The following is a 13,658-nucleotide window of genomic DNA, read 5'->3' as shown; positions in this document are numbered from 1 at the left end:
AATAGTGCTGGTCTTATGCGGTGCCCATGAATTTCAATGCAGTTTGCACAGCAGAACATGGAGCAGGATGTGCCCAATCTCTGGGCTGAATCGAAGCATCCTTTTCTAGTAGGATTGTCGGGTCCCTCTTTGCCACCAGCAGGAGGTTTTTGGGGTGGAGCCTGAGGAGGGTGGGGTTTGGGGAGGGGAAGGACTTCAATGTCATAAAGTCCAATTGCCAAAGTGGCCATTTTCTCCAGGTGAACCAATCTCTATCAGCTGAAGATCATCTGAAATAGCAGGAGCTCTCCAGGTAGTACCTGGAGGTTGGCAACCCTACTTCCTAGGGCTACAGAGTTATTTCTATAGCATGGCAGAACTGGGAATGCTACAGATAATGAAACAGAAAGCAATGAAATTTAAAACTATGAATGACATTTCCCCCCTCGAAACACCCATGAGGAAGGAGAAGGAAAGTACATAGTTCCTGTCCAAGGACACAGAGACTAAGTTCCGGAATCAAGTCTATGCAGGAAGCCTACAACAGGATGGGGAGTTGAGTCAGTTCCCAGTATTTTGCTGCAGGATTCCATTTTTTATGTGTTTTGATTTTTGGGTTCCATCCTCTGTTATCTCACTGCAGAGCAGTGACAACAGCCAGTGATTTAGTAGTTTGGCATTTTATACCATGACTAATCTATGACCGAGGATTTTCCCATAAAAGGTATGAAAAACCAGAGCCAAGCCCTCCCTTATCCCGAAATAGGAAGCCTGAGCTCAGACATGCAACCAGCTAGTGTTAAGCATGCTGTCACTGTGGCCCCAGGAGAAGCAACAGAGGAAGCATGTAGGCTTCCTAGAATCATTGGTGCAAGAAGGGTCTCCATCTCAGAGCTTCCTGCAGTGGTAATTGGAATGGCTGTACATCCCTCATCTCTGTCGTTTTATGCTGAAATGCCTCATTTTAAATTTTGCTTCTGCTTTCTGTGAGTTGAAGGTGTGGTTCTTTATTTTCACACCATTTCCTCTTTCCTTGCAATGAATTTTCCCTGTCAAAATGTACACATCTTTCCATTAGCAAAGAGCAAGTGTCCAACAGCACCTTAAAGACTAACAACATTTTTGGTAGGGGATGAGCTTTTGTGAGCTGTGACACACAAAAGCTCATACCCTGTCAGAAATTTTTTTAGTCTTCAAGGTGCTACTGGACTCTTGCTCTTTTCTACTGCAACTATATATGCCTCGAGTCCCAAGCGGCCAGGGCCCTCCACAGATCCCCAACACAAGCAACTGCTCTAACAGATAGGGATTCTGCACCAGTTAAACTGTGAAAAGTGATTAGGGACTTCTAACCAAAATAAAGACATAACCTTTCTGAACAAAAAAGAGTTAGTCATTAAAAATTCTCTGTGAAATTCAAAACCTCACCAGCCTCCCTTCCAGGATCCTAAAGCCTACAAACGACTGCTTAATCAAACATACGCAATGCTAGCAGGTGAAAGTCCTTCTTCCTTGTTTAGAATGGGCAGGTTGATGTCATCATCTATGTCATCATTCTTTGGCATTCGTAGCAACTCTGGAAAACTGCTGTATTTATCTAGACTTTATTCATTCAGCAACCATTAACTCTAGAGTAGCAATATTCTGTTTATTTTGGCCAAGGAAATGTCACAGATGGGAAGGTAAATTAATTAAAACCAGAACTTCAACTAACTGTTTAGCAATTAGCTTCAGCAAAGGTAAATAGAGCTATAAAGTTACAGAGTTATAGGGCCAGGCTGCCCCCAGTAATTATTTGTAGTCCCCCTCCCAGTCGAAGCAAAATCATGTATCCTGATTATAGTGTGCCATCAAACAAAAGGAAGAAGGATCAAAGTGCACAACATAATTTTGACAGAACAAGGAATATGTTCAGCAGATCATATCCAGATGCTCAGGAAAATGAAGTATTGTACCACATACTTGAGGGGAAATGAAAATCTCACCTCCGGACTGTCAGGGTTGAGAAAATTCCCAGCAGAGAAAATTCCAGAGTACTGTGTATTGAACAAAATGCCCTCAAGACCATGAAAGCTTTTACTGTAATTATCTTACACTCTTACCTTGGGCTAAGTCCTACTGAATTCAATAGGGTTTCCTTCTGAGTAGATCTGCTTAGAATTGCCCCTAAATGTGTTAGCCTTGAAGATGCCACAGAACTCTCCTTTTGAGTTAGTTGCAGTAGACAGCCTCATGGCTACTCTACTGAAATCTACATTATACACACACACATACACACACACACAAATGCAAGCATTATTCCAGAAAACATCCCATAGTTCTATTAAAAATGTTCTGGAGACAAATTATTATATAGGTTTACCAAAGAAACATAAACCGTGTAGGAGAAAAGACTGGATTCTGCTAGCTATGCAAATTATACAAATTTTGAATTTGCATATGCTTATTTATCACTTTTCCTGTTGATAAACTAGGTGTCCCAGGCATACATTACAGAGTATTCAAAGGTTTTGATATTGACCTAAACGGTTTGGGACTGCCGTTCCTGCAGGACCCCCCCTCCTGGTATACTTCCCCAAAAAGCGCTTTGTTCAGCTGGTGAAAATCTAATGGTGATCCCTGGCCCAAAAACTATCCAGCTGACCTTGACCAGGGTCAGAGCCTTTTCAGCTGAGGCCCCGGCCTGGTGGAACGCAATGCCCAGTGAGGTTCAGATGCTGCAGGACTTTAAGCAATTCCACAGGGCCTGTAAAACTGAGCTGTGCTGCCAGGCTTATGGTTAAGGACCACAATGGGCTTTCCATCTGGCTGGCTTCCCTTCCTCTCCTTTCTTCGCCAGGATGGTAGAGTGGTTAAGAGTGGTGGTTTGGAGCGGTGGACTCTAATCTGGAGAACTGGGTTTGTGTAGAGACTATTGAGAGCCAGTGTGGAGTAAAGCAAACGAAGACTGGAGAGATCCATTCAGCCCTGAAGCTCACTGGGTGATTTTGGTTAGTCATTCTCTCCCTCAGCCTAATCTGCTTTGCAGGATTGTCATGAGGATTGCAGGATTGTCAGAAGCAAAGAACCACATACTCCTAAGGAATGGGGGGAGGGATAAAATATGCAGGAAGAAAAGAAGTCTAGCAGGTCTGTGGTTCTGAACTGAGTCACAATATGAACTTGGTTTCCCCCTCATCATATTTGGGCATTCTGTATGTGTACATTAATTCAAGGAGACAGATTCATCCTGTACCTTGCTATCTTTTCTGTTGATACGCAAGTGCAACCAACCTGGTACTTTTCCACTACAGTTGTTTTAACATGTGCAACCAGAAACCCTGAGTTACTTGATATCTGCATTCCTTCGAGATGACTGCAAGAGCACCACACTGGAGGAAAGGAAACTATTCACACTTCACACTAAAAGCATTGTTCCCTGAACTCTTCTACACAATGCTGCGAACACTGAAATGTGTCTGGAGTCCTGTGAACAAAGAACTTTTAGAATGTCCTTCAGCTCCCAGTCCAGGTGTGTGCAAAAAGCTTCTTTGAACAACATTGGGAAGGCTGATTTGTATGGAAGTCCACGGAATGTTCTATACTTTTGCAGCCATTGATCAGATGCATTAGCCCTTTCAAAACAAAACTATGGTTAATTATAAGTGATACATTCAAAGATCTTTATAGTGTATATCTTGATTATATTCCTTAACCAATCTGTATTCAATTTAATAGACGCTTGTCTTCATGTAGCACGACCACTCATTGAGTTCATAGCTGATTTGGAATAGACTCAAATCTTCACACTATTGGAGTAGCTTAAATTCAAAATACATCCATTGTGGTAGTCAAAAGATAGTTATAGGGCAGAATCTCAGTGCTGCATCCTCCATACAAGTGTGTATACAGAGAAATGGACCTGTGGAGAAAGTTTAGCATGACCAGGCTGTTCTGCACACAAAGTGGAGCAGGCAGCGTCTTCTGGGATTTTGGCAGTTCTTTTCAACAGCCCTAGTGATTTTGAAGTTTGTGAAGTTTGATGGCCTCTAATTTAAAATTTAAAAATAAAATTGGACCTTGAAATCCAATATTTGGTGAAATCTGAATGCTTTATCATTGTTGTTTTCACACAAGAAAACAGCACAACTGGTTATTCCAGTCAAAGCCCACTGATTTCAATGGGCTTGATGGTTGTCAGCCCCATCAGGTCACAGCCATCTTATGGTGACTCCTTGTGGAGTTTTCAAGGCAAGAAATGTTCAGAGGTGGTTTGCCTGCCTCTGTGTAGTAACTTTAGACTTCCTTTGTAGTCTCCTATCCAAGTACTAACCAGGGCTGGCCCTGCTTAGCTTCCAAGATCTGATGAGATCAGGCTAGATTTGGGCATACAGGTCAGGGCTACGGGTTTAGACAGAAGTAACTCTGCATAGGAATGCACTGTAAAAGTTCTTGAGTCTTTCTTGGGCTGTTTTCCCGATGGATGAATGTTTATCATGGTGGTCATAAATTCAAGGAGAAAGTGAATGTCCATTCTCATCCATTTTTCATCATACTATGAACTGGTGCATCTATAAAATATGTTTTCATGTCACCAGATCTTGCTGATGAAATTATCTTATGTTTCATAATAACTTGTGTCACTCAAGCGTATAGGCTGGACCACTTGGAAAAGGGAGGAGGTGATTTTTGCTGACTTTTCCCCTACTGCAGCAGCATTTTCTCCTACTGTTCCCCAGGAGCAGCATTTCAGGGGGCATGGCCCATGTATAATGGAGGATTTTAAGGTAGATTTAGGAGGGCAAAATCTTCCAGATATTCTCTGGGTCATAATCTAGTGTCCCTGAGCAAAAGCTAGTCCTTTGCATGGTTCTGCCTATTCTCAAGCTGCCCGTTCTCAATTCTAACCCTTTATTGTCCCTGAAAGTACTTGGGAAGATACTGTACATAGTGGGGGAGGGAAGCACAGAGAAAGTGGGGGGGGGGAGAGAGGCAAGACTTCATGATGAAGTCTCAAGCTTATCACTTTCTCTCAAGCCACTTTGGGGCCAATCAAATCCTCACTCAAAGTGACCTTCAAGCAACTGACTGCCAAGCCAGGATTCTCTTCTCACTGTTGAAACATGTTGGCAAAACAAGGGAGGTGTTGTGGTATATATCTCATAGTCCACTTATCTTACACACAAGGTGATTTAAAAAATCCTTGTGCAGACACAGAATGTTCCAATACAATGTGGGGAAGCCAAGTTTATATTTTGACTCAGGACAGATCCATAGGCTTTCTTACTTCCCACGCTTGTATCCCCACCCCCACCCCCCATCCTTCAAGGAGTACATGGTCATTGTTCCTCTATCTAAAATGGTTGTACTACACCTTTCTCTTGAAGGGCCTGAGGTAGCTCACAAAATATACCAGTATAGGGTTGCCAACCTCCAGGTGGTGGTAGGAGATCTCCTGCTATTACAACTGATCTCCAGCCGATAGAGATCAGTTCCCCTGGAGAAAATGGCTGCTTTGCCAATTGGACTCTATGGCATTGAAGCCCCTCCCCAAACCATGCCCTCCTCCGGCTCCACCCCAAAAACTTCCCAATGGTTGCAAAAAGGGACCTGGCAACCCTATGCCAGTATGATGTATCATGTGTAGTGGCTAGAGTGTCAAACTAGGATCTGGGACAGCCATGTTCAAATCCCTACCCTTCCATGCAAGCTTGCTGGGTGGCCTTGGGCCATTTATTCTTTCTCAGCTAACCTACCTCACAGATTTGTTGTAAGAATGAAATGGAGGTGGGGAGAATGATCTTGGTATGCTGCTTTGGGAAGAAAAACAGAAGTATACGTATCTAAATAAATAAACATGCATCAATAATACAATTAAAATATTTGACAATATAAGTTAGCAACTGACTTGCACAAAGACCCTCATGTACATAAAAAAAATCTTCCACAAAACTAAAATCAATAGAATCACGCTGCTTTATTCCTTTTTATAAAAACATGTCAGAAATGGTGCCTGCTAACTTCCTCAGCCAGGCCATCTCACAAGGTCAGTGCAACAACTGAAAAATGTCATGATCTGGCTGAGGAGAATTGTATAATCCTTGGGAATGGGACAGCAGGCAGGATCTGGTGAAAGTCTGGTTAGCACACAGCTGATGGCAAGAGAGAGAAATAGAGGGGGATTTCCTCAGGGCTTTTCATGTGCACCTAGCAATGTTTAAATGTGCTGGTCCATTTGCATGTCATATTAGCAAACCAGCAGCACACCCACCCATACCATGATCAGTGGCATGCTAACAAGTGTAAGTAATGTGGTAAATGCATTGAAACTCAACTGCATGTATGTGGACTGCTTATATGAATACAGGCTTTTCTGAAGGCCCACCTCCTGAATCAATCAGGCCTCTATAGAAGTAGGGGGAGAGCCAGCGTGGTGTCGTAGTTAAGAACGGTGGGCTCTAATCTGGTGAACCAGGTTGGTTGCCCCACTCCTACACATGAAGCCTGCTGAATGACCTTGGGCTAGTCATAGTTCTCTCCGAACTCTCTCAGCCCCACCTATTGTCTACTGTGGGGAGAGGAAGGGAAGGTGATTGTAAGCGGGTTTGAGACTCCTTTCAGGAGAGAAAATCAGGGTATAAAAACCAACTCTTCTTCTTCGTGTTGGAAATCTCCAGCTAAAACAGTGGCTATAAGCCTGTAGTTAACCGGCTAGGGGGCAAACAGTGTTACAGAAAGAAGCTGTCTGGAGCCAGCGCTGCAGGGAGAAAAGAGTTTGTTCTCCTTGTTGCTTGTAGGAATTCTGCCAACCAGCTTGTGGCGCTTTTCATCCAGCCAAAGCGGAGGAGTTCACTTTGTTACATCTGTAAATAGCAGCAGGGTGTCCGTGTCCCTAGATGGCACTTTTATGTGAACCGCTGCATACATGCTTCTTGGCTCAGAGGCTGAGTGCATGTCCTAAGGCAGCCTGCCTTGCTCATGAAGGGACTTCGTGCACAGTTCTCTCCTTCTCTCTCTTCTTCTCTCCCTCCCTTTCCTTATTAACTTGAGGGCTGTGGCAAGTTCTTGTTTCCTTGCAGCAGAGAAAGGGGCTCCCCATTTCCTCTTCAGAATTTCTCCAGAAGAATAGGTAAATGTCTGTGTTATGCTTTACAGATGGAGACAAGCCTTTTTTTTAAGGCAGGGTTGAAATACATGAAGTGAAAGAGGTGTGTGTGTGTGTGTGTGTGTGTGTGTGTGTGTGTGTTTAAAGACCTCATACATTGGAGATGGGTGGAACTAAGTTGTCTGATTTTACAGTGTCTGGGATTTTGTGTCATGCTTGTTCCATATGCAGAATTATACCCCTGTGTACTGTGTTAAGGGACAATTCTTACATGACAGGTATGAAATAGTGGCGGTCCTTCCTCTACCATGCTAATAATAACAGAACATGGAGGTTCCAGGGGAGAAGTCACTGGTAGGTCATTTCCTCTGCTGGCATCACCCCTCCTGAAAGTTGAGTGTTGGGCAGTTTGGGAAGAAGTCACGTTCTCAGCTCTACTCACCCAGTCTCAATGTTCTTACTGAGATTCCTACTTTTATGAAGCATTAAATAAGTCCAAGATAGGTAGGGCTGCCAACCTCTGGGTATTAATCTGCAATCCAAAAAGAGGCACCTCCATGCTAATACCGTAAGGTTAGGAAAAACTGCACAGGAGTCTCCAAGTACAAAAGTATCAAATTGCTTATTGGTGTTTAAACATATAACATCTACAGAACAAAGTTGGATACATAAACATAAATTCTAGAGAATATATACAATATATACACATATTAGATTTGATGCAGTCTCTATGCAATTCAAATTGGTGTTGAAATCTTCTGGGTATATATCTCTTAATTAATCTTCAACAAGTCCATGAATAATACAAAATTCCCCAAAAGATGCCTTTTTTTCTTGGGGAAAAGATGGGGGACAGCTATTTCAGATTCTTTTCTTCAGCCCCATTCCTATATCAAGTATAATATTCATTGTAGCTACTAATATAACAATATAAATCCCAAATCACCATTTATATAAAAAATCATACTTACAAAGTTCCATTTTCAGTTATGAAAAAATCAATTATATATCACACACAGTATTCAGTTCCACGTAGGATACTCTTCAAAGTATAGCCGAATCGTTGAATTACCCTTTGCTGTGCTTAATATAAATCAGGTGTGAGTCAAAAGGCATTGCAAGCATCTCTCCGTTCAAATTACCGTATTTCGCCTACTATAAGAGCTGTCTTATTTCAAACTGATCATATGAAACAGGAAAAATCATTTTCTAAGTTCAATCCTTTGGGTTTTACTGTATCAAAAAGATGTATAAAAATGTCTCTTTCTGCCTTAATATCCTTTCCTTATTCCTTCTATCATAGTGTTTGCCCTTTAGATGTCATATAACAAAAAAACAGAAATCGGGCCTGTGCCACCTAAAAGGGTGGTGCAGGACCGCCAGCATCCCGGAAGGCGTTCCCAAGGCGAAAGGGGTTTGGAAGCTGCCTAAAGGCGACTCCATGCCCTGGAACACCCCGGGAACACCTCCTGGGATGCCAGTGCAGGGATTTGCGCTGGGAGAATGCTGGTGGAAGGCCTCGCTGGCACCCGAGCCCCACGCTGCAGTGTGGCATCCTGGGGCTGGTGGGGATGCCCTCCACGGTGGTGTAAGTGCCCGTTATCCCAGGATAATCAGGCACTTACGCTGCCGCGGGTCACATCAGCTCCTAAGCCTACTCAGCCCCCCCTTCAGGAATGCACAGACAGAGCTAAAGGGCACATACACGGTGTCCAAATTTCTGCATGCATGCATGCGTTATCCAAAAAGTTAATTATTTAAACCCATTGAAGATCAGTAGTGTACTTCTGTAATAGTCATCCCAAAGGAATGAGGAGAATGTCTAACTCTAGGGTCTTACTCTTGATAGCAATAGTTAAAAATAACTGTAGTGGGTGTCAAAACACATTCACTCAGTCCCATCGTGTTCCTGTTATTTTCCTGAGAAACTAAACCCTGATGAAATATTTCAAGTTATGGTGCAAGAACAGTAACTGCAGAGGAATGCGTGAACAGGGAGTACAGCCACTGATAATGGGCATTTTCAAGAAGGGCTGATTAATGTAATTATAAACTGAGCTTGATTTTTTTCGTCCCCATGAGATTTTTTTTCCCCGCCTGGTCTGAATGTGCAATGTGATAGATAGGTCATGAGAATCAGCCATGCTGTGCTAAAAAAAAAATTCAGCTGTATTTTTTTCTAATTGTAATACAAACCTCTTTATCACATAGTGACGTTTTTTAAAAATTCAAGCATGAATAACATGAATGCTTGATGTATCATGATGAAAATGAATAATGTCTTGCTGAGTAATTTTTCCCCTCACACCTCTGAAAGAATCAGTTATTAGAGTTCTGCTTTAAAAAAAAAAATCATTGTCTATAGATGAGGTGGCCAATCATAGGCCAGTCTCTAATTTGTTGCTCCAGGGGATGGTGAAAGGACATGTGGAGGCAAAGCCACTCCAGAGATTGCTAGGTGACGCATCTGCTTTTGACCTATTTCAATAAGGTTTCAGGCTTGGATTCATAACCCAGACAACTGAGCTGCACTGCTGGACAATCTTTGTCAAACGCTTGGCAGGAGACAGTCATCCTTGCATTGATATTGCTACATCTATCAGTAGCTGTTAACACCATTGACCATTCCATTCTTACTTGTTGATTGGAATATGAAGTTTTGGCACAGTAGCCCTTCTCTCATTTTGCTCTTTTTTTATCTGATCAGACATAGAGAGTTTTCACAGGAGGAGTCATCAGTGGGCTGGGACTTGTCTTGCGTAGAGCTCCAGTGTTCCATCTTGCCACCTACATTCTTTAATATTTATATGAGGCCACTGACTGAGATCATTTGGGAATTAGATGTCATCAATATGCACATAAGACCCTGCTCTAGCTTTCATTATCTAAGCCTCCAGATGCATCCATCTCAGTTTTGAACCCATGCTTTGAGGCCATGGTCAAGTGGCTAGGGGAGAATAAGATGAAGCTGAACCCAGACAAGACAAAAATGATGCTGGTTGGGAAGGCGGATGCGAAAAAGAAGAAGAAGAGTTTGTTTTTATATGCCGATTTTCTCTACCACTTACAGAAAAATCAAACCGGCTTACAATCACCTTCCCTTTCCCTCCTCACAACCTGTGAGGTAGATGGGGCTGAGAGAGACCTTGAGACAAGCCCAAGGTCACCCACCTGGCTTCATGTGGAGGAGTGGGGAAACCAACCTGGTTCACCAGTTTAGCCTCTGCTGTTCATGAGGAGGAGTGGGGAATCAAACCCAGTTGTCCAGATCAGAGTCTACTGCTCCAAACCACCGCTCTTAACCACTACACCATGCTGGCTCTCTCTTTTAAGGGATTGAATTTGTTGGTTTCAGTAGAGTAGAGTTGGTACTTGCAGAGCAGGTTAAGAGCTCATGAGCATTCATGGGCCTAGCCTTGCTGTTGAAAAAGTGAGTTGATGTGGTGTTTTCTATCATTTGCATCTAGTTCTCCCACACTCTCCTTTCTTAGATTCAGCTGACTAGGCCATTTTTATTTATGCTTTTGTAACCTTGTGTTTGGACTACTGTGACATATGTTACATTGGACTGCTCCTGAAGACAATTTGGCAATTGCAGCAGCCTTTTAAGTTGCCCTACAGGGAGAAAATATAGCTGCCCTTATGTTTCCCCTAGAAAACGCAGATAGCAACTTCCAGAGCAAGGGTTTGTGTGAAGGAAAATAGGAAAGGATGGTGGAACTGTCCATAGAGTGAATGATTCTGATAGAGAAGCAAGGAGGCACCAGAGGATGAGAGCGGCTGGAAGTGCCAGTTTTCAGAATTCCAGAAACCACCTGGAGTCATTGTTGCCCAGCTGTAGAGGCAAGCATAGGGTTGCACATGTGCCTGAACATGCAGGGGTATAGTGGCTGGGGAAGGGAGCTTGTTCCCTAAGTGATACCAGTTGAGCATTCAGGATAATCAAAGTGTATGTGTGTAAAGTGCCATCAAGTCACAGCTGACTTATGGTGTCCCCAGCAAGGGGCTTTCAAAGCAAGTGAGAAGCAGAGATGGTTTGCCATTGCCTTCCTCTACAGAGTCTTTCTTGGTGGTCTCCCTTCCAAGTACTGACTGCTTGGTTTTCAAGATCTGATGTGATTGGGCTATACCATGTCGCCTTCCCTCCCAGATAATCAAGTACTGGATAACAAAGCTTTTACTGTACTTCCAAGTATATTTTTGTTCTGCTTTCTTCAAAAAAGCCATATTCTATCATATGTGTACTCAGAAGCATAGATTCAGTAGGATTAGGCTTGCCTTACTGCATAGGATGGGACTCACTTCTTCACTGATGTGTTATAAATACATTTTCTGGACAATTATTACTAAGCCAGAGCACAACTTCTTAAAGCAAAGTTCTTCTGTGGGTTTAGTGAGAAACAAGGTGAGCCTTGCCAAAAGTCACATGTGAGTCAGTTAAGATTAATGTTTGTAAAAAGAACAGAACAAAAAAAAAAGATAAAGATCTACTGTTCAGCCTTTAGGCATGGCAGTGTGAAACACTCTGGTTGTCCAGCAAGGGTGGGCATAATAAGCCTTTGCTAATAATGAAGGTACCATAATAAACAAGCCTAACAGTGTTCCATCCATATATATCAGTGGGCCTAACTACACAATGTAGAATTCTCAGGTCAGGTCAAAGCCTGCCGTGAGAACTGTTTGGCACGCCCTTGCATGCTTCCCACTCGGCACTCAATTCCCAGGTTCATACGGCCTGGTTCCAACTGGGAACAATGCAGTCAGGGAAAGGGCACATGCCTTCCCCTCCTGCCCCACTTTCTTGACCCCAAATGGCTCCAGGGGAGCAGCATTTTTCCCCCTGGGTAAAACTTCAGTGTACCCCATCAATACAAGTAGAGTTCCCAATGGGGAAAATAGTGCAACCTAGGACTATTCTAGGTCAGGAAAACAGCATGGGTGAGGGACACGGAAGCCCCTTCTCTTTGTGTGTCATGGTCCCAATCCAAATCGAACCATGCAAACCTGGAGATTGAATTCCCAGAAAGGAACTCACAAGAGCACATGGATAGCACAAACCTGAGGAGGACCCAGGGAAAAACATAATGTGTTGTTAGGCCCTGTCAAAACACAGGCTGTGACCCAATCAAATAATTCGTGCATGTGGGAAAGTGTCATGGAAACTGCTGTTTCTTCACTTGTCACTGCTTTACCTACAGTAATTCTTGCTGCCAAGGAAGAAATCCATGGTTCACTCAAAAAAGCAGCATTGGGAATGAAGCAGCAAGTGGAGTTCAAACTGCACACAGACAGTCTGGTGATCATGGCTATGGTACTGGTTTCAGACGTGTATGTTACTTGGGGAATTACTATTGGAGAGAGCTGCATGAAGGCAAAAAATGATCTGAAGATAACAGTGTTTACTTACATGACACTTTGAGCACTGCCCTGTCTTTTCATGCTTCCCCTTTGCCTTATCTTTCGTTGCTATTTGTGATTGTGAGTCATACACCATGTACAGTATTTTTCTGCTTGGCAACAGAGTCCTAAAGTAAGTTTGGGGTGCCGTGTCAAGTGGTGACATTGCTATGCCGAGTGTATTTTCATTGTGCACTGTACCAGAACAAACGGAGGGGCAGCCGAAGGCGTCATTCATTTCCTTATGTCATGGAATGACTTTTTAATCCACTTTTCAAATATTCCTAGTACATCTAATCTAGTAGGAAACTATTCTTTGGAGACGATTAAAAAAGCGTCCTCCATCTGCACATGAGCGAATGAAACAAATATTTTCAGTTGCCTCACTTTTACTCATACTGAGGCAGCATCAGAACGCAATTTTCAAAACTAAATCCCAGGCAATGAAAAGAAATGGCTTCTTACTCAACCTTACAATTCCTAAGTGAGATACGTAAACAACATTTGCAAACCGGAACACCTGTTCATATGCTCATCAAGCACAGCTGTGTATACACACAGAAAGAGAGATACAAATCTTACCTAATCCTCTTTTACAGGAGCAGAAAAGAGATATCAGTATTTTGGGGTCAAACAACATGTGACAATGGGGATCAGTTGGTTAGATCTGAAAAGTGCACTCTGGGAATCATGGGACTTGCAGAGATGAAATGCTTTTGCAACAGGATCAGTAATAAAGAGGAAAATTAGTGGTGACTACGTGAAAAAGCTGGCTGGATCCAATCCTTTGTTTTTTGTTGCTTCAGGGTTTAAAACAGCCTATGGGGGCATTTCCAATCATGAGTTAAACGCCCAGCCCTCATCCATATCATGTTTTCCTTACCACTGCTGTTTGTATGTGAAATACACCTTGGTGGCTCCTAAGAATATAGAAAGTACCCTGTTGGATCATACCAACCAATTGTACCCATGGCATTGCCACTTCCACTGAAATTAATGTAGAAGCCCATACATATAACAGCTCCATGTAAGCCTAGTTGCCAGTGTATAGAGATATGTAAAGGCCACATCCTGAGGAAGTTTGAAAATATCCTCTTCTTACAGGGTACAAATTTGCTCAACAAAACAACTTGGTAGAAGTGGAATAAGTTCAGGGATGGGTGGAACCCATGGCTAGGAAGAATAAATGACTTCCACA

Source organism: Euleptes europaea, chromosome 3 (genome assembly GCF_029931775.1).
Source record: "Euleptes europaea isolate rEulEur1 chromosome 3, rEulEur1.hap1, whole genome shotgun sequence".
NCBI classification, from domain to species: Eukaryota; Metazoa; Chordata; class Lepidosauria; order Squamata; family Sphaerodactylidae; genus Euleptes; species Euleptes europaea.
This window is presented reverse-complemented; position numbering follows the sequence as displayed.